General features: G+C 37.0%; 1 protein-coding gene across 1 annotated transcript in view; it reads right to left on the bottom strand.

Moving 5' to 3' along the window:
- The window catches only part of hycc2 (hyccin PI4KA lipid kinase complex subunit 2), a 52,327-nt gene extending 40,800 nt beyond the window's left edge, over positions 1-11,527 (bottom strand). The window contains exons 1-2 of the mRNA XM_052148836.1: positions 11,481-11,527; positions 9,947-9,974 (exon numbers count right to left, since the gene is read on the bottom strand). The gene's annotated coding sequence lies outside the window, so the exon portion shown is untranslated. The remainder of the gene's footprint in view (positions 1-9,946; positions 9,975-11,480) is intronic.
- Positions 11,528-12,689: the final 1,162 nt, after the last annotated feature.

The raw sequence follows: 12,689 nt of genomic DNA, 5'->3' as shown, positions 1-12,689 counted from the left end.
TGCGAATTGTCGCTCCTGTGAAGACCAGCGTTTGGCCTGTTGAAGCACCCAACATCACCATGGACTGCATTACATTTGCATATTCAGAACATTTCAGTGAGGATTGTGTGTTTTTGGCTCATGTCAGAGCCGATTGCTTGTGATCAAGTCACAATACGATTCAAGCTTTGCAAAGGAACTGAAAGTTGCAGCAGTTAAACACTACAAGACCCGTGAGTACGGTTTACGGGTAACAGTTTAATTCATGAATGTTTCAAAAGTCATGACTGTTTGATAGTTGCTGTGCTTGTGAACATTTTGATAAACATTTTTGGGTCCGGGGGCATGGTCCCCCGTAAGAACATGTTGTACATTTTAAAGTTAAATACTTCCATCTGGTGCACTTTGAGAGCAAATTAAGAGGGTAGTATTGTGCTCTTGTAAACAGTTTTGTGCTCTTAAAGCTGCAGTAAGCAACTTTGAAATAAATTGAATTGTGAGAAACAGCGCCCCAATTGTTCCCCATATACATGATGCTCTTCACCCCCAGCCAGGGTTATTAGACAGCTGTTCACAAACAGAGCCAAGGCCTGCCTTTCACGGAATCTGTTGAGCCAACTAATTTCTCACAGGGCATCATTTAATTTAGTCACCATTTTTACATCGAAAACTAATTTTAATGAATAAATACTACCTACTATAGGTTTAACAATTTCGTGTTCCAACCATTCAAAAAGCAGGGCACAATCTAGTGATGTCAGTTTCAGCTTTTAATCTGTCAACGTTACCTCAGACAACGATAGCTAGCTAGTGAAGCCGTAAGCAGTGTAACGTTATGCCAGTTAACTTAGTAATGCTAACATTAATTTACGTCAATCATCATGATTTTTTCTTTTGCTTCTTTTGTAACCCAGCCAACCTGTATAGCTATTATATTACATTATATTATGCAGAAGTAAAATATTTCTGCCTTAAATTCTTTCAATTTCACACATTATTTTAAGGCTCTCTGATTAACTCACAATCCCTTATTTCTCATGAAGGAAGATTTCGAGATTCTGTATCTTGGATGTTATCATCTCCACAGATGATAGAGCAGGCCATCTCCTCTGTCTCACTGCCTGTTATTAACAATGGGTGAATATACCCACAATGAGCAGATATTTGACATTAAATGGATGTTAAGTGAAACTGGAGTGCTTTACGTGCAGATATCTGCGAGAGTGTGTGAGCACGTGAGTTTACAGCAGCGGGGGAGGAGCTGACTGAACTTACTGGTGCACGAGAGAGAGCACAAAACACATCCTTTTATTTTATGTTATTGTGAGACTGAGAAGTGTAAAGAATTTTCGGTTCATTACGAGACCGTGGCAGGGCAAATTAGACTGTGTCAGCCTGACATAATCTAGTCAATTAATGGGAAACACTGTAAATTATGTGTAGTTTGTTCATTTTCTTTCGATTAAGTTTCAAATTTGGCTGTATTTGAGGGACTGCAGGATGTTAGCCAATCAGAACAGTGAGCATTTACAATGAAGTCTTAAAGGGCCAGATAGCTTCAAACCAAGCTTTGAGACACAGGCCCGAGACAGGGTGAAAAAAGATATATTATAAAATTTTGGTAAAAAAAAAAAAGTTAAGACCGCTTTAAACGACAATTGAGCTTGTGCCTCGAGTTAAGAGATTGTATTAAATATATGCTTCCTAAAACAACTTTTAAAATTACCTTTAAATTAACTTCACTGAATAACAGGAGGGAAAAAAATAGTTTAATGCAAAAACCTTTGTGTGTATCTGTGTTTGTGAGTGGCACATCAGAGCACTGCTCAATAACTGAAGTGTGTTGCGCATGAAGACTATATTTATTTATTAAACAAAGCCTTATGTGATTCACTAAGGTATAATATGCCTTCAAGAGACTTTAAATTGTACGAGTCATATGGACTATTTTCCTTGATTTACTTTTTTTGGTTCTTTTATGTCATTTTTGGACACAGACACAGCCCCTCTTTCCAAAACCCGCCTTAAAAAGTTACTGTTGTACGGCTGACATCATTGTATCAGAGATGAAGCAGGAGACCAGCAGTGTGTAATCACAGTGTAGTCCAAGTTGTAATCAAAGCACCAACTAATCGATAAAATCAATAATTAATAATGAAAATAATCGACAACTTATTTCATCATTTATTATTTAGATATGTGTGAATTAATCAAATGGCTGATATTTAATCATGAAAAAGATTTCCTATTAAGCCAGTAAGCCCTATCGATTGCATGGACATACCAACATGGCTGTGGAGTGGCTTCAATATTATGACGTCATCAGCAATATGTATTTATTTATTTTTTTTAGATCAGTGGTGTCCTCAAAACAAAAAAAGCCCAAATAGAGGGTAAATCATGAGAGTATCATCTACCCCCTGCACACAAAAAGCATCACGATTAGTTTGAATAGGCCAATGTGTGGTTATGGGATAATTTGAATGGCAAATGATGATGTACTCGGTGAACTGATACCTTCTAGAGCAGACATGGCCAACATATGGCCCGCGGGCCATATCAGGCCCACCACATGGTTTAATGTGGCCCGCGGCTCATTTATTGTAAAAGCGTTTTTATTTTCCATTGGATATTTGTTAACTTGCATTGGGACCTAACGCATCTCCACAAGCGTTTAACATGCTCAGGGTTGCCAGGTAAGAGATGCAACACCCCCAGTTTGAGATTTGTACTTGCGCAAATTGGAAATATTCTGCCTAATGTTATACTTATTTTGTGCAATCTGGCAACATGCACGCGAGTGCGCTATTTCCATCTGGCTTTCCCCTTTGAACAAATTTAGTGATCTGTAGTGCAATATTCTGCTCAAGGAAAAGTGTTATACGGCTACTCTGTGTCCATTATTAAGGCTGCTTAAGATATTACTTTGCAGGTAAACCTTCTCAGTGATTAAATGAAATATAAAAGTAAATCTCGGCATCATTGACATGCGAGCAAAAGCAAGTCAGAGATGTATATGTATTTTTTATTTGTGCAATTTAGAAATGTCGAAGTCCCTTTGCACCTGTATGTTAATCTAACTCTTCCAGTAATCATTTATCATAGTCATGCAGTCTGTGCTATTCAGTTGTGTACTGAATGTCAAACCATCGAGGAGACCTGCATCATTACTCTTTTAGCATGTAAACGGGTAATGTTTTAGAAAAAAGTAAACTCACCCACTTTGCAACAAATATTAAAAGTTCTATAAAATGATTTTTTTTTTATTAAAAGAGACCCCTGATGCAGAACGTGTTAAATTGAACAATAAATTAACAGGGAAGTAGAGATGGCAAAATAAATTTATAAGCTCAGCCTTTATTTTGTTTTTTAATGCCTGATAGAAAAGTATCTACCATTGTAGAGCAATTCAATACTTTAGGCAATTGCAGAATAGTCCCATTAGTCACAGATACACTTCAGAAAATTGAGTACATAACTACTTCTGGGCTTAAAAGTTACAAAAACCAAATCAATGCAGAACATTGTATCTCAAAAGGAATACAATGTGGCCCCCCATGCACTACTTAAAGCCCAATGTGGCCTCTTTACCAAAAAAGTTGCCCACCCCTGAGCTAGAGTGTTCAAGGAACCATTCAAGCCATTAAGAACCTCAGAAAATATCTTTCCTTCAACAACCCATTCATTATTCACATGATTTCTGTCTCTTTATGTAAAAAGCCATTTGTGGCTACAATGGAATAAAGCCAAACGCGTTCTTGCCATACACATGAAAAGTAATGCAGCATTCACACTGACACTAATGGGGCTTTTCCATTGCATGGTACGGCTCGACTCTGCTCGCTTTTTGGGGGTTTTCCACTGAGGATAGTACCTGGTACTTTTTTTTAGTACTACATCGGTCGAGGATACAAGCGAGCCGAGCCAATACCAAATGTGAAGTCAAAACCCTGCAGATCTTGAATATTCGCTGTCCAACTCTGAAAGAACGTGTCTATTCTTTCTCCAGGTTACCGTAGTAATCTTAGTAGGGCCTAAGTGCGCACCAGTTTTTTCAGTGACTGTCTGAACAGTCTATTTTCAAATAACAGGAGATGACATAACATTGCGTTTTTAAACATTGCGAGTGTTAAATTGAAGTTCAGTTTGAAGACGCTGCATTGTTTTCCATTTAACTGCGCTCCGTCTTGCTGTTTGAAACATTCGCCTGCTATATATGCGTTGCTTCAGAGCGTTGAGTCCACTGCCACACATGCGTGTGTCCCCCAAATGTTCGCTGTTGTGATGAAAGCTGCGATGCTCTGTAGTGTTGTTGCTGTGATTAATGAAGCGTTCCATTCAACTCTGAGAGTCTGAATTTCCACCTTTCAACAGAGGAAAATGCAACAGAATGACACTTTATATCCGATATCTAACTTCGATACTAGAGCGGAAATATTATTTTCGTTGAGATGCAGGTGCTTGTTACTTCACGCAGGGCAGGGAGGTTTACAGTCAGTGACAAACATTCACTTTTATTAAATAATATCCATTAACGAGTCAAACTTTTTACATTAAATGATAATAAAACACATTTAGCAAATGTTTTGCAGAGACAGGTGTTCAAAACACAGTTAATTACACTCTTTTGATTATCGTAATGATTGACATGCATTGAAGTGTTGTATCAGTTTGGTTGAAAGGTTTCTGACAATGAATGTTCCCTTCAAAACCACAACGTAATCAATCTCAAAATAAGCCCCCTCTTTGTTAAATAAATAAATAAATAAATAAATTCTGGTCACTTTGTTGCTACAAGTCACTGCCACTGTGAATGCCCTCCTTAACACAAGGCGATAAAGATAATAGACAGGAATAATACAGCTGTTTGGCTCTTGATAATCAGCTCCAGTAAACCCAACCACATCCGTTCCATTTACCAGCAGCCACACAATAAGCTTAATTGAACCACAACCACGACACACGTCTCCAGTTTAACAGATGGCTCAGAACCACATCATTATCATCCTTTCCCAGTACCTGACTCTCATTTCCTATTAAAAACACACTTCCACACTACAGGCACGGTCACATGTACCTTTGCATGGCAAAACTTAGTGGGCAAAGGAGGCATGGGTGGACAATTGAGCATGTGTGATACCAGCAAAAAACACATTTTCAAGCAGCCTCTTTTTAACGCTGAACTTCATACTCTATGAGAGTGAAGTACAAAATAAACCCGTGGAATTTCATGAAGAAACAATTAATCTCATTAGAGCAAAAGTCCCAGAAGTTCACTGCTTTAAAAACCCCATGATTTTTTGACGAGTGCCGTTTTCTTTTCTGTGTTCACATATTTCTATTGAAAAAAGAAGCGTAGTTGGGGCATATTGAAGGGCTTCAATTATCCATTGGACATGATGCTACTTGCCACTGCATGGTTTTTCCTGCATTGAAATGTTTTTGGCAGTCGCCCAAGTGAACTGTCGGTCCAGCGAAGCATATGCAATGTTATTCATCTAGTGTTCTGTGCTACACAAGTGCTTAATATGCTTTTTTAAATCAGAAATGTGTATCTACACTGCACTAATGAAGCCTGTTTTGCGTGTTTGCGAGTCCAGCAGGCTTTCCAATATTAGTGCACTTTATTTTAAGGATCAGATGTTAGACAGTAATTAATGGCTAATAATTGCACACGTAAGCGCATTAGTAACTTATTTGGCATTAAAAAGGCATTTATGAGGCCTTTATGGCCGATAGGGCTGTCACAATTATGAAATTTGGATGACTGTGTCTTTTTATGAAATAAAAGTGATTATGATGATTATTTGTCTGTTTAGAGCTATGATGATTAATTGTCATATATTGTCATGTGTGTGCTTCATACACCTTAAAACGTCATTTTTACATCAATTAATAAAGTAGTGATATAGGATTTCCTTTTAAGGCTTTAAAAACTTATGAAGAACATGATAAATAATGTTTTAAATATCAAAATATTTCTAAATACTTAAAATATATAGCTCTTTTTGGTCAACTTTAGTTTCGGTCAATTTTAAAATTTACTCTTTTTTTTTACTCAAATATTTGATACATTTTTAAATATTAAATAAGATTTATTTAATATGTATATCATTACATTTATATTATACAATGCAATAGTAAAATATTGCTTTCCAAATGTATTCACTTTCACACATTATTTTAATGCTCTGATTAAACAGACAAGCCCTTATTTGTAATGAAGCAAAACCTTTTAGATTTGGTCACTCCACAGAAATACAGTAAGCGTGCATCTCCTCCTCGGTCACAGCGTGTCATTAACACTGTATGAACACGATATGACCAGGAATATTTGCCATTACACAATCGTTTCAAGTGAAGTTGGAGCGCTTTGCATTCACTATTAAAGTATACATTTGTTTGTTTATATTTTCGTGAGCCTCTGCTGACGGCACGTGCATCAGTGCTTGAGAAGCACTTCACGTGCTCTTCTGGGCAGGAGCTGCTTTGGTTGTCACCCGCAGTGCACTCGCTCAGAGATATTTGGAGTTCAACTGAATGACGCACAAATGCGCCGTTGATGGCATTTATTAATTTGCTTAAAATTCCCTCATATGGGCATTAAAATGTGAATGAATTTGAAGTGCACAATAAATCACGGTTATGTGAATAACTGCGGTTAGATCAACCGCTATCAGACGATCATTTAATAATCATGACAGGCATATAGGCCAATTTCTTATTACTAAAAACAAAATAGCTAAGATTTTCCACATTACATCGTTTTTAGGTTCTCAATATTTATAGGAGGAAAACAATATAGACTGTGTATTTACACAAAAGGCACAGTGATGTTATATAGAAGCGGCACATTCACACAGTGTACTGAGAACCTAAAGGATACATTCATACAAATACAAATCATACATTCCTTCATTCTGATAATGGTCTTGGCGTCGAACACGCCCTTGAGCTAAAACAATGCAAGACGCAACAAGCAGAATGTTGATTTTTTAACTGACAAGATGTCAAAGACTTCCAACTAGAACATAATTAATTACATTGAAAAACAACATTGATGGACACTAATATACATTCGTTACGAATAGCCCCAACAAATAGGCCTAATGGAAAAGGCTACAACCAGGAAGAAAATAAATTGCATCTACGTTTCCTTCTAATAAAGCTTTCCCAAAAGAACAAATCAATGGGCTATTTTTCCAATAAGGATTTGCTTACCCGTATGGAATATGCCTTTTCTGTTTGTAAAGCTCAACAAAAAGCACTCACTGTTTAAAATTGGGCTAATCCGCTTTTAGTATTTGACTAACATGCTAAAATGGTATCACAAAAAAAATACATGGCCTTTTAGGGCCACTGTCTTTGTACATGTTAATTATGTTTTATTTATAGAAAAGGCTTTACATGAATGTTGTGTATTTCTCTTTATATTACAGTTTTGTTTTAAGTGCTACAGTTTTTCCTCAGTCCTCATTTGAGTCTCTATCTTCCATCATGAACATGTTTTTACTGGTGTTTTGGAATCACAATGATGGGAAACAAATATAATGCACTCGAATGCTATATTTTTGATGAAATTCTACTGCTTTTGATGGAAGCATGACAAAAGAAGTGCACAGAATGGATTTGATCCACCGCATGTAGCATCCGAGTTATCTCACACAAATCACCAATAGCTGAACCTGATGAAAGTCTGCAGCTGGATGAATCTCCAACACACGCTGTTTCTTGTCAATTTCTCTAAATGTGCAACACGGTCGGGTGCAGTTTGGGTGCATGATTTGCTAAAATACGTGGGGCAAACCGTGTCCCGCATCGCACAGTAGTTGCCGTCAACTAAAAGTAACGTCTTCTGTAAGTGCGCGTTCACAGTAAATTCGATATGTCGATAAAGAACACCTGGCTTTCAATGCATTCATTTAGATTTATTTATGCTATTCATTTGGCTATTGATATAAGAACTGTTGTCATGAAGTACGTTTCTTTCATAATGTTTACCCATTTTACCGGTATAACATTTCACACCGGAGTCGTCCTTTTTACAGAGTATAACCGTTAGCACTGTATAACATGGCAAGCCTACAACATGCTAAATTATTACAGAAATATATTAATATTGTATATTGCAATAAAAATAAATAAAAATATATATATTTTTTGCAAATGATCCCTGGTCAGCAGGTCAATGAATGAATCCTTTACTGGGATTAATATTCAAAAAGGAAGCCTTTGCCATAAGTAGGATTGATATGATACGTGAGGAACAGTGTGGCACATATTGATTACAGTTCATTGCCATGACAACTCACAGAACACCTGCACATGAGTAGGAAGAGAGGGAAACACCAGAGTCTTTATCCGTCATTTAGATGAGAGGACATTAAACTGTCAGTGATCAGTGTCTGCCAAACATCTGAAAACAGTCAAATTCAAGTAAAATTATCCAACTAATAATCTTAACAATTATTCTGGTCAAATACTCAACAGACCTATGCTAAGATCTTTAGAATAAGTCTACTACCTCCTTCATTTTTTGCGGTTTAAGGTCATTATTACTGGATCAGCTTAAGGATTTTTTAAACATTTTTGTTATAAAAAAAAAAAAGTAACAAATGGCTGAAAACATTTTCTTTGTGCACTTAAAGATGCACTCAGTACTTTTTGTTATGTCATTCTGGATTCACAGTGCCATCTAGTGGTGTGGATGCAGCATAATTCAAACAATAGTTTTCAGTTATCGATGCTAAATGTAAAAATTCCCAATTCACAGTGAAACATGATTGATCTCCAAGAGTGAATGTATCCAATAACAGGGCGGTTATTGAGATTGAGTAGTATTCGGTTGGTCATGTGATCCTAAAGCCCAAAGTATACTTCGGTCAGACACGAATGCTAGGCGTCTGCGTACAGGACGCGTGAAGCAAATTTCGTCATCAGCAGAGTGAAAAAAGCATGCGTCCCATCTTTTCTAACCGCGTGTACTCTGAACAAGCAGAATGCGCATGGAGTTATCTGCACCAATTAGTGGGTCCACAAGGTGGCAGCACTCACAGTGGAGCTGTTGCTGTCACTAGGAAGCACTAGAAGATGTTATCGGCACTAAACATCTGGGTAGGGTTGCACCAGTGGTGCACAAGATCTCACGTAAATTAGGACGTAAAGTTCACCAAGGGCTTAGTAACTAGTAGTTAGTTTAAAACTAAGTCAGTGCTTAATTTTGTTGCACTACCTGTTCTTATGGCAAAACTTAACTAGTAGGTCGTAAACTCTCCATAAAGTAATGCATAGTCGCATATGACATTTACCTGTATTAATCCAATAAACAGCCTTCAAATTTGTACACAGAAGTATTAAAAAGCCATGCATTTCAGTTTTATCTTGTTACGGTTAAGCAAATAAGGTTTGAGCATCATGTAACTGTCAGCTGTATAAAATTATATCCCCATTGAAATACGGTACCTAATAAAAGTAGATTTGATAAATAGTATATTTGCCTGTGTAAATAACAACATATAGGAACTCTATCTAAAATAAATAAGGGGTGATAAATAAATACTAATACAACAGGCTGGAAAAACAGACATTTATTCATTTTAATATCCTATATATATTTTGAATGTGTTGAAACTCGACATCGGCGGCGCACTCTGAAAACTGCACCGTTAGATCAGATTCATGCTGAAGAGCCGCTTAATTTTTTCTCTCTCTCGTAAATGTCAACATCATACTGTATGTTGAAAGGATTGAAGCCTGTCATGCAAAACATGAGTTGATTGATGATAGAAAATATCAGACTGCTTTTGTATTCCATCTGTTACTATTGGTCTGTCTTCCACAAATAGTTAGTTCATACGTTGGGTTACGTCCTACCTAAGTTTAATGGTGCAACACTCAAATATTTAGTAGTGCGTAAATTGTGACTTAGTGCCCATTTACGCCACGACTAGACTAAGTTGTAACTTACGTATAACTGGTGCAACCGGCCCCAGTTCCTGAAGGTGGAAACAACAACAGTGAATGTGCACATCAAGAGCATGTACATGAGAAGGTCAGGAGATGCATTTGAATAACTTGAGTCTGAAAGAATATCAAGACATATTTATGGCTCTAAACTCCTGAAGAGAACTTAGCGCGCATGTGCCAACCACCTGTGTATGCATGCAAGTCAAAAGAAGTATACTTTAAAAGGCTGAGCTTCTGTACACAGACACAGAGCGTTTGAGTCAAAACATGGACATTAACTGAAGACTTCGTCTAACAATTATTTTGACTAGCTAAAGACACCAGAGAAAGCCTATTAAAAACAAGCTCACAGTTGTCTTTTGTAAGACACATTACATTATGGGAAAAGACAAAGACATAAAAAAAAAATGTCTGACAGTGGGCACTCAACACAGTTTTCCTTTGCTGAATAGAAGAATGATAAGAAGAATGCAATGTTTTAAAATCAATTGTAACGAACAAATTGTGTGATTTTAACCCAAATAATAATAGATTTTTTTTTTACAGAATTGCGTTACCATCGTAAAAGTCCAATCTTCTACAAAGTCTCAACTGAAGCCCCCCACAGTTAAGCTTCGGTAGCTTACTCTTTGACATTTAGATTTGCAGAACTGCTAATATTATTGACTACAGTATTATAAATTGCCTGTTTTTTTCCTCTTATTTGTAAGGCTCTTTGGCTAAGAGCATCTACTAAACGTATAAAGATACTGTACTGTGGTTCTCAACCAGGGGGCCAGGACCCACTTGGGGGCCTCAGCACACTTCCAAGTAGATGTCACAAGACAACTTAAAATTAATTTAAAACAAAAAATATTACAATAATCATACTTAATTAAAATGCTTAAAAATACTTTATGATGTGTGCCTAAAAATTATAAACAGACTCTTTCTGAAACTTCTAGAATAAAAAATGATCATGATTAATAATTGTAATCAGACACGTTTAGTTTCGGGCGAGGGGTGCTTTAAAATATTGTCTTGGCCAGTGGGGGCCTTGGAGTCAAAAAGGTTGAGAACCACTGCAGTAGAGCAATTTCTTCTCAAGTAAACGAGCGATTACATAACAACATCATATCGGATCCACAACATCACGACTCCTAGCAACAGTCCTGCACACGGACGGAGGGGCGCGCGCGCACACGATCATATCTCCTCAATCCGTATACATTAAAATATTGAATTAAAGACCACTGTCAATTTATACGACAGTCAGTCAGTCAGTCAGTCAGTCAGTCAGTACAGTCAGTCAGTACAGTCAGTCAGTCAGTACAGTCAGTCAGTACAGTCAGCGTCCTCACAGAGGAGATCTCGCACATGCAGCACATATTGAAACCAGAACGCATCACGCGTGCAGTTATTAATCACATGCGCACTGATGTGTCCAAACAACACGAGCCATTCTCGCATGGCGGACAGATTAAAGGACAAATTATCAGACAATAGCATCATGTGTGTGTCACCGCACTGTCGTTAGTCTGACGTGATAAACTCACCTGGTTTGTTGTTCAAACGGAAATCATCCGTACACTCCGACTGCTCGCGCACTACTGCTGTGCTGATGCGACGGAGCGCCGGGCGCCACATCCACATCAGTGACGACAAACACCGCTTCCGCTTGACAACCGGAAATACAGAAAGCCCCTGACATAATAAAAGCATTGAACTATACAAACGTTAAAACATTTCATGTAGAAATAAAACATTTAATTTACACAGCATATTCATATTGTTGTTGTTGTAGTAGGTCAGAGTAAAATACAAAAATTATGAGAGAAATAAAACAAACTAAAAGGGCTACACAACTTTATAATTTTATCAAAGAAACACTTTAAAATGAAAAGTGAGCTCTAAAAACTGTACCTAGACACACAGATAATTGTAGCAAAAGATTGTTTGTATAGTTCAGTCTTCATTAAATGTCACTCTACCAACCAGAGATGGATGAAGCTTTTGCTTTTCATACAAGTTTATAAAAAATATAGATATCATAACCACCAGGGCCGGTGTTCTATAGTGTGCACTGCCATTGTCTTTAGAGGCAGGTGCAGTCACAAAGAGCTCCCTGTCTCTGCCACCCCAGAGGTTTTTTCAAGCCTCTTTCAGTGCCAAAGCCAGTGCTCAAGTTTGCCATAGTGCCAGAGCTTTCTGTTTAATGTGACCCATATATTCCTGTGACATCAGCCTCAGTACTTAAACCTGAGCTGAGACATGAGTTCAAATTCAATGTACAAATAAATAAAATAAAAAAGGGCAAAAGGAAAGAAATTAACACAAAGTTGTATACTTTTATGTTTGAATAACTCAGAATTCATTGTTTATTATATATTTAACATTGACATTTTATAGACATTCTACATAGTAAATCAAAAAATTGTGTGACTCTCGTTTGACTTGATTTATATAAAAATCCCACTTTTTGCAAACATGGCTATAAAAATTTAAAATATTGAAAGGTCCAGAAGTCAACATTGATAGCTGCTCATTTTAAATGAAAGTTTTACTTTCTCTAAATGATGTGTGTGGAGGGACTTTATTGACACATTTATTGAGACAACCTTTAATTCCCTAAAGTAAGTATTTTTATTTACACATTTACATTCATACATTTACATCTACATTTATGCTTATTAAATTAGTTTAAAGTTCAGGAATGTTACCCAAGACAGTCACACCAGTGGACAAATGTCATAATTCAAAGCAAA

The sequence above is a fragment of the Xyrauchen texanus genome, chromosome 18 (genome assembly GCF_025860055.1).
Source record: "Xyrauchen texanus isolate HMW12.3.18 chromosome 18, RBS_HiC_50CHRs, whole genome shotgun sequence".
Classification (NCBI taxonomy): domain Eukaryota; kingdom Metazoa; phylum Chordata; class Actinopteri; order Cypriniformes; family Catostomidae; genus Xyrauchen; species Xyrauchen texanus.
Note: the sequence above shows the minus strand (reverse complement) of the source record. Positions and strands in the feature narration are given on the sequence as shown.